Source organism: Ambystoma mexicanum, chromosome 1q, assembly GCF_040938575.1.
Source record: "Ambystoma mexicanum isolate Mex_15411 chromosome 1q, UKY_AmexF1_1, whole genome shotgun sequence".
Lineage (NCBI taxonomy): Eukaryota > Metazoa > Chordata > Amphibia > Caudata > Ambystomatidae > Ambystoma > Ambystoma mexicanum.
Genome location: NC_090922.1, coordinates 1040961515 through 1040974504, shown reverse-complemented (window position 1 = coordinate 1040974504; position 12990 = coordinate 1040961515). Strand labels below are relative to the sequence as shown.

At 45.0% G+C, this 12990-nt stretch overlaps 1 protein-coding gene across 1 annotated transcript in view; it reads right to left on the bottom strand.

The window, feature by feature from the left end:
- The window catches only part of LOC138560069 (calcium-activated chloride channel regulator 1-like), a 620781-nt gene that overhangs the window by 223081 nt on the left and 384710 nt on the right, over positions 1–12990 (bottom strand). The window lies entirely within an intron of this gene.

Here is a 12990-nt window from a genome sequence, read left to right as displayed (position 1 = left end):
CATCATGAAAATATGTTGGAAAATGCTGCTGTACACTGCTGGTGACTTGCATCTATTTGATTTTTTCATGAGTTACACTACAAAACCAATTGCAAACTGTCTGGCTCTTCACCCTTGTTTTCACTTAAAGTGAGCTGTAAAATGCACCATTATTCAAAAAGATTTCTCAGTGGAAGAACCACCACGAACTTCCCCTTGATTGATTCAGGGTCCCTCCAAAGCTCGGTCACTCTTGCATATTTGTAGTAATTATTCACGCCCCTCCAATTAAAACATTCACCAGCCACCACTGAGTATAGCAGTGCCTTAATGGCACTTTCAAGTAGGAAAATGCAGGCATGCTGTTATTTCACAGCAGCACAGTGCCTGGGGAGAGTTGTCACGGACACCAAAATCGGCCTTTAGACAGGTCTGTGGCATGTGCAATATTGTAAAAGCAAAGCAAACTTGCCCTTTGCATTACTTCGCAATTCCATGAAAATACTGTTAGACTGTTAAACTTGCACAAATATCCACTGCGCTGAAATCATTGTGCTGGTTGCCAGTCATTTGGTCAAAAACAATTGGTCGACTGGACAACTGGTCGAATCAATTTGGTCGAAAACCAAATGGTCGAATTTTTTTTTTTTTTTATTTTTACCCCTTTTTTGGTTTTCCCAACCCCCTTTTTTTCTTTTTGTTTTTTTTCCCACACGAAAACCCACAAAACACATATATAAATAAAAAAAAAAAATATCGACCATTTGGTTTTCGACCAAATGGCGTCGACCAAATTGCAGTCGACCAGTTTGTAGTCGACCAAATGACTGGACACCCATTGTGCCCATGGCCAATTCAAATTGGAGTGAAGTTGGGCCATGGGCACTATGATTTCAGCGCACTGGGTATTTTTGCAAGTTTAAGCGTCCAACAGTATTTTAAAATCGCCATGAAGTTGGGCCAGTGTTCTTGATGTATAAACAAAATTCAAAGAATACAAATCGAACTGTCATCAATTACTCTGTAATGCCCCTTCCAAAGCTAGGTTTATGCTCAATAAATACCCACATGCAAAAAAATCAAATACAATGAATGCTGGGACTGGAGCAAGAGCTTTGATCATTCCGCCCTGAACTTTTGTTAATTACAGGAGTATATTGTTGACAAAATATAGACCATAGCAGAGGTCACTGCTGGACTGTTTTTGCATTCGCAGAATACATATATTTCACGAAACCGGCGCCACCTCCACACAGGGGGTCAGAGGTTACAAGCTTCTCTTCGCCCCTCTGTTTCCCTGTTGTGTAATCAGGGTTGGCTGCAGTCAACATCGTAGGTCGATAGGCAGGGAGAGGGAGGGAGGGAGGGAGAGGGAGGGGTTAAGTGTAGTGGTTTATCTTTCAGGTCCTGCATTGCCAACATCTTTGGAAGAGAAATAATGATGCACGTCCTTGGAAGACCAATAAAGATGAAAGGTCAACCAGGTCTTTCAAAATGCTGTAAATGTGATAGGGCCTTGGGTGCTGAAATTCCTGACCCTATCCCATATGCAATACTGTGAGGGATGTCAGAAAAATCACCCTTCTTTGTATTTGAAAATAATCTAAATATGTTTTGATTCAATCCAACTGCAAAGAATACGTTTGCGTTACAGAGCCTGTGAAAGGAAGTCGCTCCATAATTGAAATTAAAAAATGTTTTTTTATGCGTGTCACCGCAATCATTTTTGTGACTTTAAGTGCATAGGACACGTGAGTTTCCACGTGAACCCATGAATCAGTATCAAGAGTCTGGGTGCCATAAAAACCATGAACAATAATTAGACAAGGAGACTTAAGCATCTTTACATGATGGTTTTGAACTGGGGTGGGGAAAACGTTTAGTATAAGAAACCAATACTAGTAGTGAATATATATTAAAATGTGATAAGACCAATGCCGTAGAGTTATAGATTTATCAGAAAAGCGAACATCCCATTCTAAAATGAGTTTCAGATCATGGCCTTTAGTGTTAGTAGGAACACCTAGTGGGGGTGAAAATGTAATGCAGTTAAGAAGGCTAAAATATTGTGTGCTGCCAAATTATTGATTAAATCGACGTGACAGTTCAAATCCCTTGCAAACACGATGGAGCCAGGTGAGGGAAAGAGATCCTCACCCATAATTTGAAACTCAGCGGCGACAACTGCAGCACATTTTTGGTGGACAGCAGATACTTCCCGAGAGGAATGTTCTGAGTTACCTTGAACGTTCATTACTAATTGTTCAAAGGGAGGGAAGCTGAAGATAGGATATTCATGGGCATTAAAGTGTTGCTTTTATAATGCAACAATCCCTGTCCCCTACCCTATACTGTGGGCTCGCTAATTATTGAGAGGCTCGCTGAAAAGTCACGGAGGAGTGCAATAGAACATCCTTCAACTGGGTTGCAATCACTAGCAGATTAGTGATTCATCTAATTATTAATCATATACATTCTGAGTGTGCTAAAATCAAAATACATTGAACGTTGAGTAACCCACAGCCGGGAAAGAGGTTTTTCCCACCTGAGGTCGCAGCAGGCAAGGAATCAGTAAGCTTGATAAATGTTTTCAGACATGTGAAGACTTGGGCCTGTGCAGGGTAGTTTGTAGAGGCTGCAGTGGTGCTGTATCTGTCAGTGTGCAGAGATGCTGAGGTACACGTTTCTGTGCATTTTAACTTTCCTTCCTTTTCCTATCCTTGTTTCTGGCTCTGGGGACTCTGGCACCTTGGTCTGTCCTCAGCTTGCAATAATCCTGTCATGGATTCCCAACGGCACAGGCAGGTAGGCGAAAGGCAATTTGTTGTCAAATAGACAGAACATGGGAGTGCTCATTTGGAGGAATTGTCCTGGACTCAACCCTATCAAGGCCACTGCTTCTGTGTTTCGCAGTGAGATAGCAAGTTAATACATATATTTGAGGAGTCAATTTTAGAGAAGGATCTTGAGATAGATGTTGAATAAACTTGTCAATTCTTTACCACATTTCTCTATTGCACCATTCTGGATCGTTACAGCACTGGTATCCGTGACAGCAAGAAAGTCCACAGAAGGGAACTTCTTTGTAATGGCTTCCAGCGTTTGCCCTTTGTGGTCTTGTGGGATCTTAAGTGTTGAGATCGGAGTTGGTAAACACCATAGCGCTGCCACTGTAAAAACGGCATTGTGCTTGAGGCCCTTTTTTCTTGCTAGGCCTAACCATAAAAGGTAGAACAAAAAAGGTACTTAAGAAATATGAGCATCAGACTGCCATATATGAGAACAGTGGTTATGACTTTCTGCTGATGTTCCCGTCGTTCATATAAGAAAGCAAGTTTCTTTTATGCTGACACCTTTTGGCCAAAGGGGGTCGACTCTGTTCATATCAGTTGCTGAAATGATTGAAATTGACCCATGGTAATGCTCTAAAGGTGGCACTGTCATTTCATGCAGTAGTGTAATGGAATGTCTCAATATGTCCCCCACATCAACTGCAATTTATCCATCTTTCAGTTTGCAAATATCATCTGAGCTAAGACCAAGGTTAATCCTGAGGATACATGGGTTTGTCTCGATGGACCATGAGTTTGTCATCTGTGCATATATCTCTTTCTTCTAAATCCTGGTGTTGGTTCTTTTGAGCGACCAAACACATTATTTTACCTCTAAATTGGTGGCAGAGAAATATGTGGAACAGGAGGCTGTCAGAAGGCCACTTAAGGAAACGGCTGTTGCATTAGAAGTCATGGCTCTGGCGGTACGGGTCCTGCACTGGAATTTGAGGCATCAAAGGTTCTTATGTCTTTAATGGTGTTTCTCTCGTGTCTGTCAGTGCAGCAGGGGCGGTCTGTTGTCTCTAATGTCAATGTTGTGATACATCCTTATTTCTATTTCTTGACTCGTATGCAAATATAAATCTCTGGAGTGGGTGCAATAAAAGGGATTCAAGAGGTTTGAAATGTATTATCATCTGTCATTAGCAGTTCCTTTCCTGAAGGAAAGAAGGTCTTCTGTTTCTTTACCTCTAACATTGACTGGGCTTTGGAAGAGTCCTCAGGCATGTCTTCTAGGAAGTGCTCAGGTAATGTTGGTAACTCCTTGAATGGGGACAGATGAGATGACAATGTTATATAAGGCTCAATATCATCTGTGTTGTCTGGAGGATTGTGGACAAGGTGCTCATCACTGGGAGGGCCCGTTGATAGTGAAGGTGTTAATGATGGAAGCATCAGAGGTTGGCTGCTGGGAACACAGATTGATGCAGACTTGTATGTATTTGCCACTGACAGAATAATGTTTAGTTTAGCCAACAACATAATGGATTCTTTGGCACAGATTTAAGACATTGTCATGATAGTGTTTATCACCGTTAGTGGACCACCATTGATGAAACTGTAGAAGAATCACCTACTGACGAGATCATGGATGGGGCCTGATTAATTGTTTTAGTGTCTTTGATCACATGGCTTGTAAATCAAGACACATTTTTACACCACGAATAAGGCCAATGGCAGTGGTGATTTCATCAACTTCCTCTCTTCTCCTGCCACTCCATCTGCCACCCTTCTTGCCCCTTCTCCACCACCGATGGGTACACCACGTACCTTTACCTCCTCCCCAGAAGACCTTCAAAGGTGGCAGCCAGCTTCACCTAGCTACCCTGCTGTTAAACACTCCTCTGTTATCTGTCTCCTTGAAGACTTTGACCTTGATGTTCTCGCTCTCACTAAGCCGTGGTTCACTGCCAGCTCTGTCACTGCTTTTGGCACACTCCTCCCTCAGGGCTACAAGATCCTCTCTAAGTCCAGGCCTAGATCTTCCCTGAATAGGTCTGTGCTAATATCATTCCCACTCAGACCTACTCTTCCTTAGAATGCCTCGTCTGCAGACTTGGTCTCTTTCTATCCCTCTCGTTGAGTCTCACCACCATCTACAGGACCCCTGGTCCGGTCTCCCTCTTCCTCTCAGATGGTCTGACCTCTTCTCTTCTTGCCTCCACCTCCAAGCTTCTCCTCCTCGGACACTGCAATGAAGAAGATCAACGGAGGAATGCAGATCAAGGAACACAGGCTGGGCTCTAGTTGTTGCAAGCAAATACTTTAATATCTATTTTGACTCTCCTGATTCAGCCACTGGACTCTTCCGCAGACTCTGAGACTTTCTTTCCCTCACTATACATCCCTCCGGTCCGACGCTCTCAGCCGGACATACCTTGGATGCTCTCACCTCAGCAGACATCCCTATCACAAATCCTCTCACCAAACCTCTCTTCTGGTTTGGCCATGCTCCCCTGTCCTCTCACCTGGATCTCTCAGGTCCCCCGGCAAAGCGTCTGCCTGCAGTGCCAGTCTCCTTCTCTGTCATTCTACAGATGAAGCAAGTGTCAGTTGCAGCTTTTGCTGCCACTTTCATTCCCTCTCCCATTCATGCCACGGACTCCCCCACTGACTCTTCCTTGCTAATCTTCACCTCTCTATCACCAACACTCTGGACATACTTGCCCCTGTTATGAGAATCCACATGAAGCCTGCCGCCAAGCACAACACCTGGTATGACTCCGACATATCCTCTCTGAAACGCAAGTGCAGAGGTGCTGAGCGGAAGAGACGGGAATCAGGCACATCCTCTTTCAGACTGGCCTGTTGCGTACTCCAAAGGCAATACAGACTCTCCATCCACTCAATGAAGAGAGCCCATATTCAAGCCTGCATCTCTGTGGCCACTAACAAAACAGGCGAACTGTTTCAATTCTGCTGCAGTTTCTTCACTGCCTTCCTTGACCCTCTGTACTTCACTGGCCTTGCACTTCTTAACCAAAACGCAGGGCATCCTGTCCTCACTCTCCTCTACTTCTCTCCCCTCTCCCCAGGTCTCAGGCCTCCCTTGGCCCTCCCTCCCCTCCTACTCTCCTCTTTATTGCCCACAGCAACGGAAGAGGTCTCTAGACAAGTTCTCTCTATGAAAGTCTCCTCCAAACAGGTGCTCTCCTGTTCCTCCAAAACTATCAAGGACAACATTGCCTCCCTTGTGCCAGCCTTGGTCAATCTCTGTAATCACTCCTTTGCCACTGGATCCTTCCTGCTACCCCGCAAGCACTCCCTTGTGCATCCTCTCCTCAAAAAGCCCTCTGCAGACCCCTCCTACCCAGCTAACTACCGTCCTATCTCCATTACTCACTTTCTGGGCAAACTCCAGGAGAAGCTGGTCATCTCTCAACTAATCCAACACACTGAATCTGTTGGCTGTCTCCACAACCACAGGCATGGCAACTGCTCTACTGAATACCCGTGAAGAATTTCTCTCAAATCTTGACTCCAACTCTCCATCCATTCTTATCCTTCTGGATCTTTCCTCTGCCTTCAACACAGTCAATCATGCCACCCTGACAAATCAGCTCTGTGACACCCTTGGCATTGTGGGCCTGGAACTGGGCTTGTTGACCTCATTCATCTCCGAATGACCTTCCAAGGTTCAACTGGGCCCTTTTCTCTCCACTATCACTCTCCGATGTGGCGTCCCTCAAGGCTCGATCCTCTCGCTGTACCTTTTCAATATCTACCATGCCCCTCTGGCCCACCTGATCTCCTACTTCTCTCCTCACTTCCAGTGTTATGCAGACAACACACAGCTCTCTTTCAAGCTTCCCTCTACAGCCGCCTCTTCTTCCTCTCTCATCCCTGACTGTCTGACTGCTTTTCAGGCATGGTGTGCTGCCAATGATCTCCGCCTTAATGCCAGTAAGACTGAGATCCTTCTCATTGGGACCCCAGGGTCCCCCTTCCCTCCTACCCTCTGGCCGCCCTCTATGGGCCCCCCTGCCCTCAACCTCTTGTGAGGCAAAAAACCTTGGTGTCATCTTTGACTCCTCTCTCTTATTCTCTCCTCACATCATGGACCTTGCCAAGAAGGCGCACTATCAGCTACTCCTCCTCAGAGGCATTCTCCCTTTCCTCACCTTCCTCCAGAAACTCAATGTCTCCAGAGCTCTGGTCATCTCTAGGCTGGACTACTGCAACAACCTCTTCCTCAACCTTCCTTTATCTTCCCTTCGCCCCTTCAACTAATGCAGAATAGGAATACTAGACTTATCCTTGGCCTCACGCCCAGGCTCCGCATCTCTCCAGCCCTAAAATCTCTCCCCTGGCTCCTGGTTTCTGCTAGGATCAAGTTCAAGACCCTCTGCATCATCCACAAGGCTTTCTGGGGCCTGGGACTCCGCTACATTCAACTACCTCCCTGCTAGAGCCCTTCTGTCTTCTATCTCCACTCTCTGCAGATCAAACGCTTCTCTTTGCAGAGAGTGGGGGCAGATCTCTCTCCTCCGCAGTAGCCTCCCCCTGGAATGGTCTCCCTGTCCCATTCAGGCTTGAGCTGGATCTCCTTAAATTCCGGAACCTCCTTTTCTCTTCTTCCTTCTATCTCCCCTACCCTGCTAACACCCCCGTCTGCCGCAGTGACTGTCTGGTTCCCTCTGGATTCTACAGGGCACCAGGCTCCCCCTCACCCAGTCCATCCCCCTCCTCGCACTTAGCATGTGGACCCTCGCCCTATGCATACCCATGCAATCCCTGGCACTTGCCCTCCCTTTAGCACTCGCCTAAACCCATTGGCTGCCTCTCCGTCCTACACCCCCCTTTCTGTTGCACTCTCTCCTCTTTACCCCACACTTCCCTTCCCATCTTAGCAATTAGCATTTCGCCCTATCGCCACTCCACCCCCTCTGCCTCGCACTTCTTGTTACTGCAATTGCACGATCCGAATGTCACAAGGCCTAGTAAGACCGTTATTGTTATCTTTCCCCCTTGTAAATAAATAAAATACAGTGGATGGCTTTTCTCCTTTATATTTTGACTTTGAATTGGACAAATACAGAAGTACCTTTAGAACTCCTTTGGAGTTGAGAGGCGCTAGGGGTGGAATGTTAGGTATTGGTTATGGGTTCTGGTTAGTGTATTATAACCTCTTCACTTCAGGCCTATTCTCTAAAAGATATCCTTTGTTTAGTACCTTCACCTCAAAAGCTGTTTGTGGAAACTCATCATGAGAGGAATGTATAAAGAATATTCATTGCCAACTGCTTTTTTTTATACATATGTACGTCTTCAAACAACATGTCCAGAAATTCAAGAGAGATATTGGGCCTGATTTACAACAGTGTTTTACAATAGCGCAATCCCATTGAAAAACGGTTTGTAAATCAGGCTCATTTTGGGTCATTACGACCTTGCCGGCATCCTGGTGGCAAATCTGTCAGGACAACGGCAAATGGTAACACCAGTTCCAGAACTCTTTTTCGCAGAATTACTGCAGGATACAGAGTGCTTGGGTGACGGTGTAAATCCCCATTCATGGAGTCCCATAGGACTCCATGTGGTGATTTGCCTGTATTGCTGCCAGTAATACAGGCTATTTTTGCTGGTAGGGTGTAGGAATTACCTCCATCTACTAGCTGGAGGTAATTCCTCCATCTCACTTTCAAACTTGTACTTTGACGGTGCGCAAACGTGCCGGTATACGGAAATACTGGCACGTTATTTCCACACCAGCAGAGTTGGAATGAGGCCCATTGTCTCTTTCAAACACAGGTATTTCACTGAGAAAGCTCTTCATTGCCCGGTACAGGTGCCTTTTTTTTAACTGGAAAACACTTACAGATCAGGGTAAAGTTTTCTCCACAAAGACAGGGGATTCTTGTTGAGATTATTCTTTTGAGACCCAACTGTGATCAAACGGGTTGTTGAAAGCAGTGGAATGATATATATTGCCAAGTGGTAGGGAATGTTTTGAAGTTTAGGGAATAGTTGTTGGTTAGGAGGTGGCTCTTCTCAGGACATTCCGCTCGCTCTTATATCCAGCTCACAATGCAGAGTCAGTTTGCAAAGCGTACATGTTGTTGACATAGCTCTAGAAATAGAATGTGGAAGCAGAATTCCATTGTACTTCCAATACAACATCACTCTTCCAGCCACAGCCACGTTCATATCAAAACCAGTCGCTTTATAAGGCGTAGCATAACACGGATCAGCAAGGCCATCTCCATCCCCATAGCAACAACAGTGGAAAACCGACAGACATAACCTGACACCCCAGGCGGCGCTGGACGTTAACGCGGCACCCCGGGCCCGCAAACTGGAACCACAGACCACTATCCACACAACTCAGTCATCCACCGACTACAGACATGCTAGGCTGTTGCTAATGTTGCTACTACAAATGCCCCAATGAGAAACATGGCCACGCTGCACTAGGTGGAGGCCGGCTGTGACTGCGGCACCTCCACGTTGGGACACCAGAATTCCTCTAAATCCCTCTACACAAACACCAAAATGTAAGAGTTTCTTCCATTACACAAACCTGGTATTAGCATACCTTATCCTCTGGACTCACTTCTCTCAGTTCACCTATGAGACCTTGTATCTAGCCCATCTAATGCGCCTCTAGGTATGAGCACTGCCAGAAAATGACAAATAAAGATAAGCGGGGAGCCTAGTATTCGCATCTAGAACATAAGACAATCAATCAATCATGCCTCGAAGATGATATGATAGGTTATTTATAACGTGCTTAATACTCAGAGGTTTCTAAATGCAGACCCGGGGATCGAACCTGTGTTGCTCTGTGTCGTCTTGCTTCCAAGGTGAGCACGTTGCCGCTGAGCTATCGTCCCGAGATGCAATAGGATAGCTTGTCCATGACGCTTGGAAGGCCTATTACGGAGAACCGGCTAGTGGGCCTAGAAGATCCCCTCTCACGGACCACAACGCCAACAACAAAGCTGCATCCGAGCCTCAAGGTACATATAAATGCACCACTTCAGTGGACATCGCCACAGGCATGGCTACCCGCACTCATGCACCAGAATGCAGCAACGACCAATGACAAATTCAGTCTATCTGGGCACATAGCATTCACCGACTTGCACCAGACTAAGCCTCAACACCTCAACCATTAGAATACAGTGAAAAACCTGTGACAAAATTCGGTCCAGCAGGACATATAACGAGTCTCTTGCACTTACAAACTCTCCTGACCTCCCTCAGCACCCGACCACATGCCTGATATCTAAGGTTGCCTACAGGAGCCCGGCCAGCCCACCTAATTCCTTATCTTGGCCAAAATGCACAGACGCATTCTAAACCTCTATGAGAATTTTCCCGTACTCTGTTCTGTGGTCCACAAGGGTGTTCCCACCACAAGCAGTCTGAGACTATAGTAATGGTAAAAGGCGCTAAATAATTGACGACAACAATTACAATATGAAGGCTTGGCTTACAATATTACTGACACTATTCCTGTCTTAGGTGTGCTCAGTTGCAAGTTTTTGTTGTTCTATTCCTTCTACAAATGAATTGAGCAACATGAAAATCTGTTTATTTGATCACGAGGTAATGATTGTTGGGATAAATAGCATAGGTATGAGAATGATACTTCACACCTTGAAGAACATGACTATCCCAAATAACTAGAGTCCGCTGTTGTACAAGACGTCTTTTTTCAATGTTTACAATGAGGTAACCGTGGGGACTGCATAACCTCATAATGCCCACCTGCTGAACTTAGATGAAAATGAGATTCACCTCCTGAACAATGCAAAGCGGCAATGTCTATTAACAGGCTTTCTTAACAAGAATAACCAGGCTAATACATTTGGTGTTATACAAATATACCTACCTGACTAAATCTGTTTGGGAAAATATATAAAGGGTCATTAGGACATATCTACAAGATGTTTAAAGCAAAATGCATCCCATACAAAGAACAAAATATTAGTTTGCACCTGAAATGGAAGTTGTTTTTGCAGCCTGCTGTGCACTAGCATCTTCTTCCTAAGAGTAAACTCCAGAGTAATGCCCGCAATTTCAATCTTTGTTTCGCACGAAGCATTGGATAAGAAAAATGGGTGCTTGCCAAGGCAACTGGACCTTGAAAGGACCCTTACCTCAGATCCCTGAAAATAATCCCTGGAGTAGCCTGACTGCTACTTGCACTAATGGTTGGACTATTCTAGTGGGTTTCCCAACACAGTGAGCATATGACTGTCATATGATGCATATCTAAAACCTACTTAACAAGTTGTTTAGACAATCTCCCATTAGCCATTGAAGTTGGGAAATGGACCATGTTTACTCTTACTGTGTGCATTCATAACTATTATGGGGGCAGCAGCTAGAAACCCAGATCTACTTCTTCTTTGTATACTGGGTAAAACAAATATAGGTGATGTGGCGTACACCTCTGTCAAAAAGATTATATGGTAAGGAAGACGTATACTCCTATCTTCCTAGCAAAATCCACTTTTTGGTAAAGTCCCTTTTTTGCCCTTTTGTCATTAAATCGGGAGAGCTTCGAGCCAAAGGAGGAAACAAATAGTTTGAGGTTGCAATTATATTTTAGCCCCAGTGGAAGTATTGCGTGTAGGTGTTACTTCGAGATATGCTTGGGCATAGGATATATGTTGTGTTATGTTATTTTGCATTTGTATAGAGCCTTATGTACCATTGGCATAGTCTGAAGGCGCTGGTAGGTTGAACGCCCTTGGGAACCGCAATTCGAGTCAGTTGAGAGAGAGAGAGCGCGCCGTAGAGTGCGTGGGCGCACCAGGTATGTGTGCAGCCAGTGTGGTTGTTGCATGAAAGCTGCTTCTTAACGGTAGGTGTGGTGCAGAGGAGATCAATTGAATGTGTTCAGTCTGGAGGGTGGACATTCAGACTGAGTTCTGGCTGCGTTAGGCCTGAGGAGACGCCTAAGGTAGCGGGTGTGTGCTAGCTATCTGTTATATAGGATGATGAGGTGTTCGTGGGGTCATGTTAGTATGAGAACAGCTAGCCCGAATGTGTCATAGTACTGCTGTGTTCTAGTTGAATGATGGTGTATAGGAGAGAGTAAGCGTAGTAATGGGATATTGAGGTAATCAGTAAAGTGTATGCGCCCAGGTACACTCAGTGAATGTTGGGAATAACTACTAAATTCATTTCTACTACAGTGACGCTATTAGGTTATATTTCAAAGTTCAACTTTAACACAGTGACGCTATTGGGCACACTCAATGATGTTGGAGTACTGTCTAGATTCAACATTAGCCATATGTTTAGAGCCAATCTTTGTTAGATACATTTTTATTCTACATCGTCTTTGTTGTGATCTCAAAATCTAGTACAATGCACTATTTCACTTGTTCAGGGTCAATTAGGATGTTTAATGTTAAGAAATTATTATTTTTTCTAAGGTCATGTACTACACACAATTAATACTATGATGATGATGATTACTTTGTAAACTGACTTATGTATATAGCAATAGTTTTGCTCTGTTCTATAACTTGGACTGTGGCCACTACTGTCCAATCCAGCCCATCGGAGCAGGTATTATTGCACCCTGGGATTTTGCTGATAGCAATCTTTTTGTTTGAATAAACAGATCATGTGCTCGCTGCATCCCATTCAGTCAAACAAATACTCACCTAAAATGGCCACCCTTGAAATGGAAAAAAGGGCTCAGTGTGGAGTCGTTCTTCCATTCCCATGGTGGCCTGGGATACGGGAGCAGCATCAGAGGTGGGGACTCTGCCAGAGGAATAAGGTAGCTGGGTGGGTTGGTGGGAAGGAAGGAGCTGGGACAGGAGGGAAGGGGAGGTGGGGTGAGAGGAAGATGGCAGGGCGGGCACTCGCAGCTTCTAGCTTGCTTGGAATGCGGGATTGGATCGTGGGATTCAGCCCGTGATCCGAGCAAACTGATTGGCTGCACCCATTGCCCCACCCCCGGGTGCTAATAAATGTTATATCTCTGAAAAGCATGGGGCTATTGTGCTGGCAGATGTGTTGATTCTGTGCTTTTACAGTTCATTCACCTGCAGGATTCAGTGCTCATGATAAAGCCATTAGAGTGCAAAAGGACAGAATGTGAGTACAGTGCATTGTGTTTTTTATAACAAAATGTGCCAAAATGGTCTGAAGGTGAAAATATCACCAATGAACGTCACCAATTTGATTTGCTTTTTTTTTTAAATTGCCC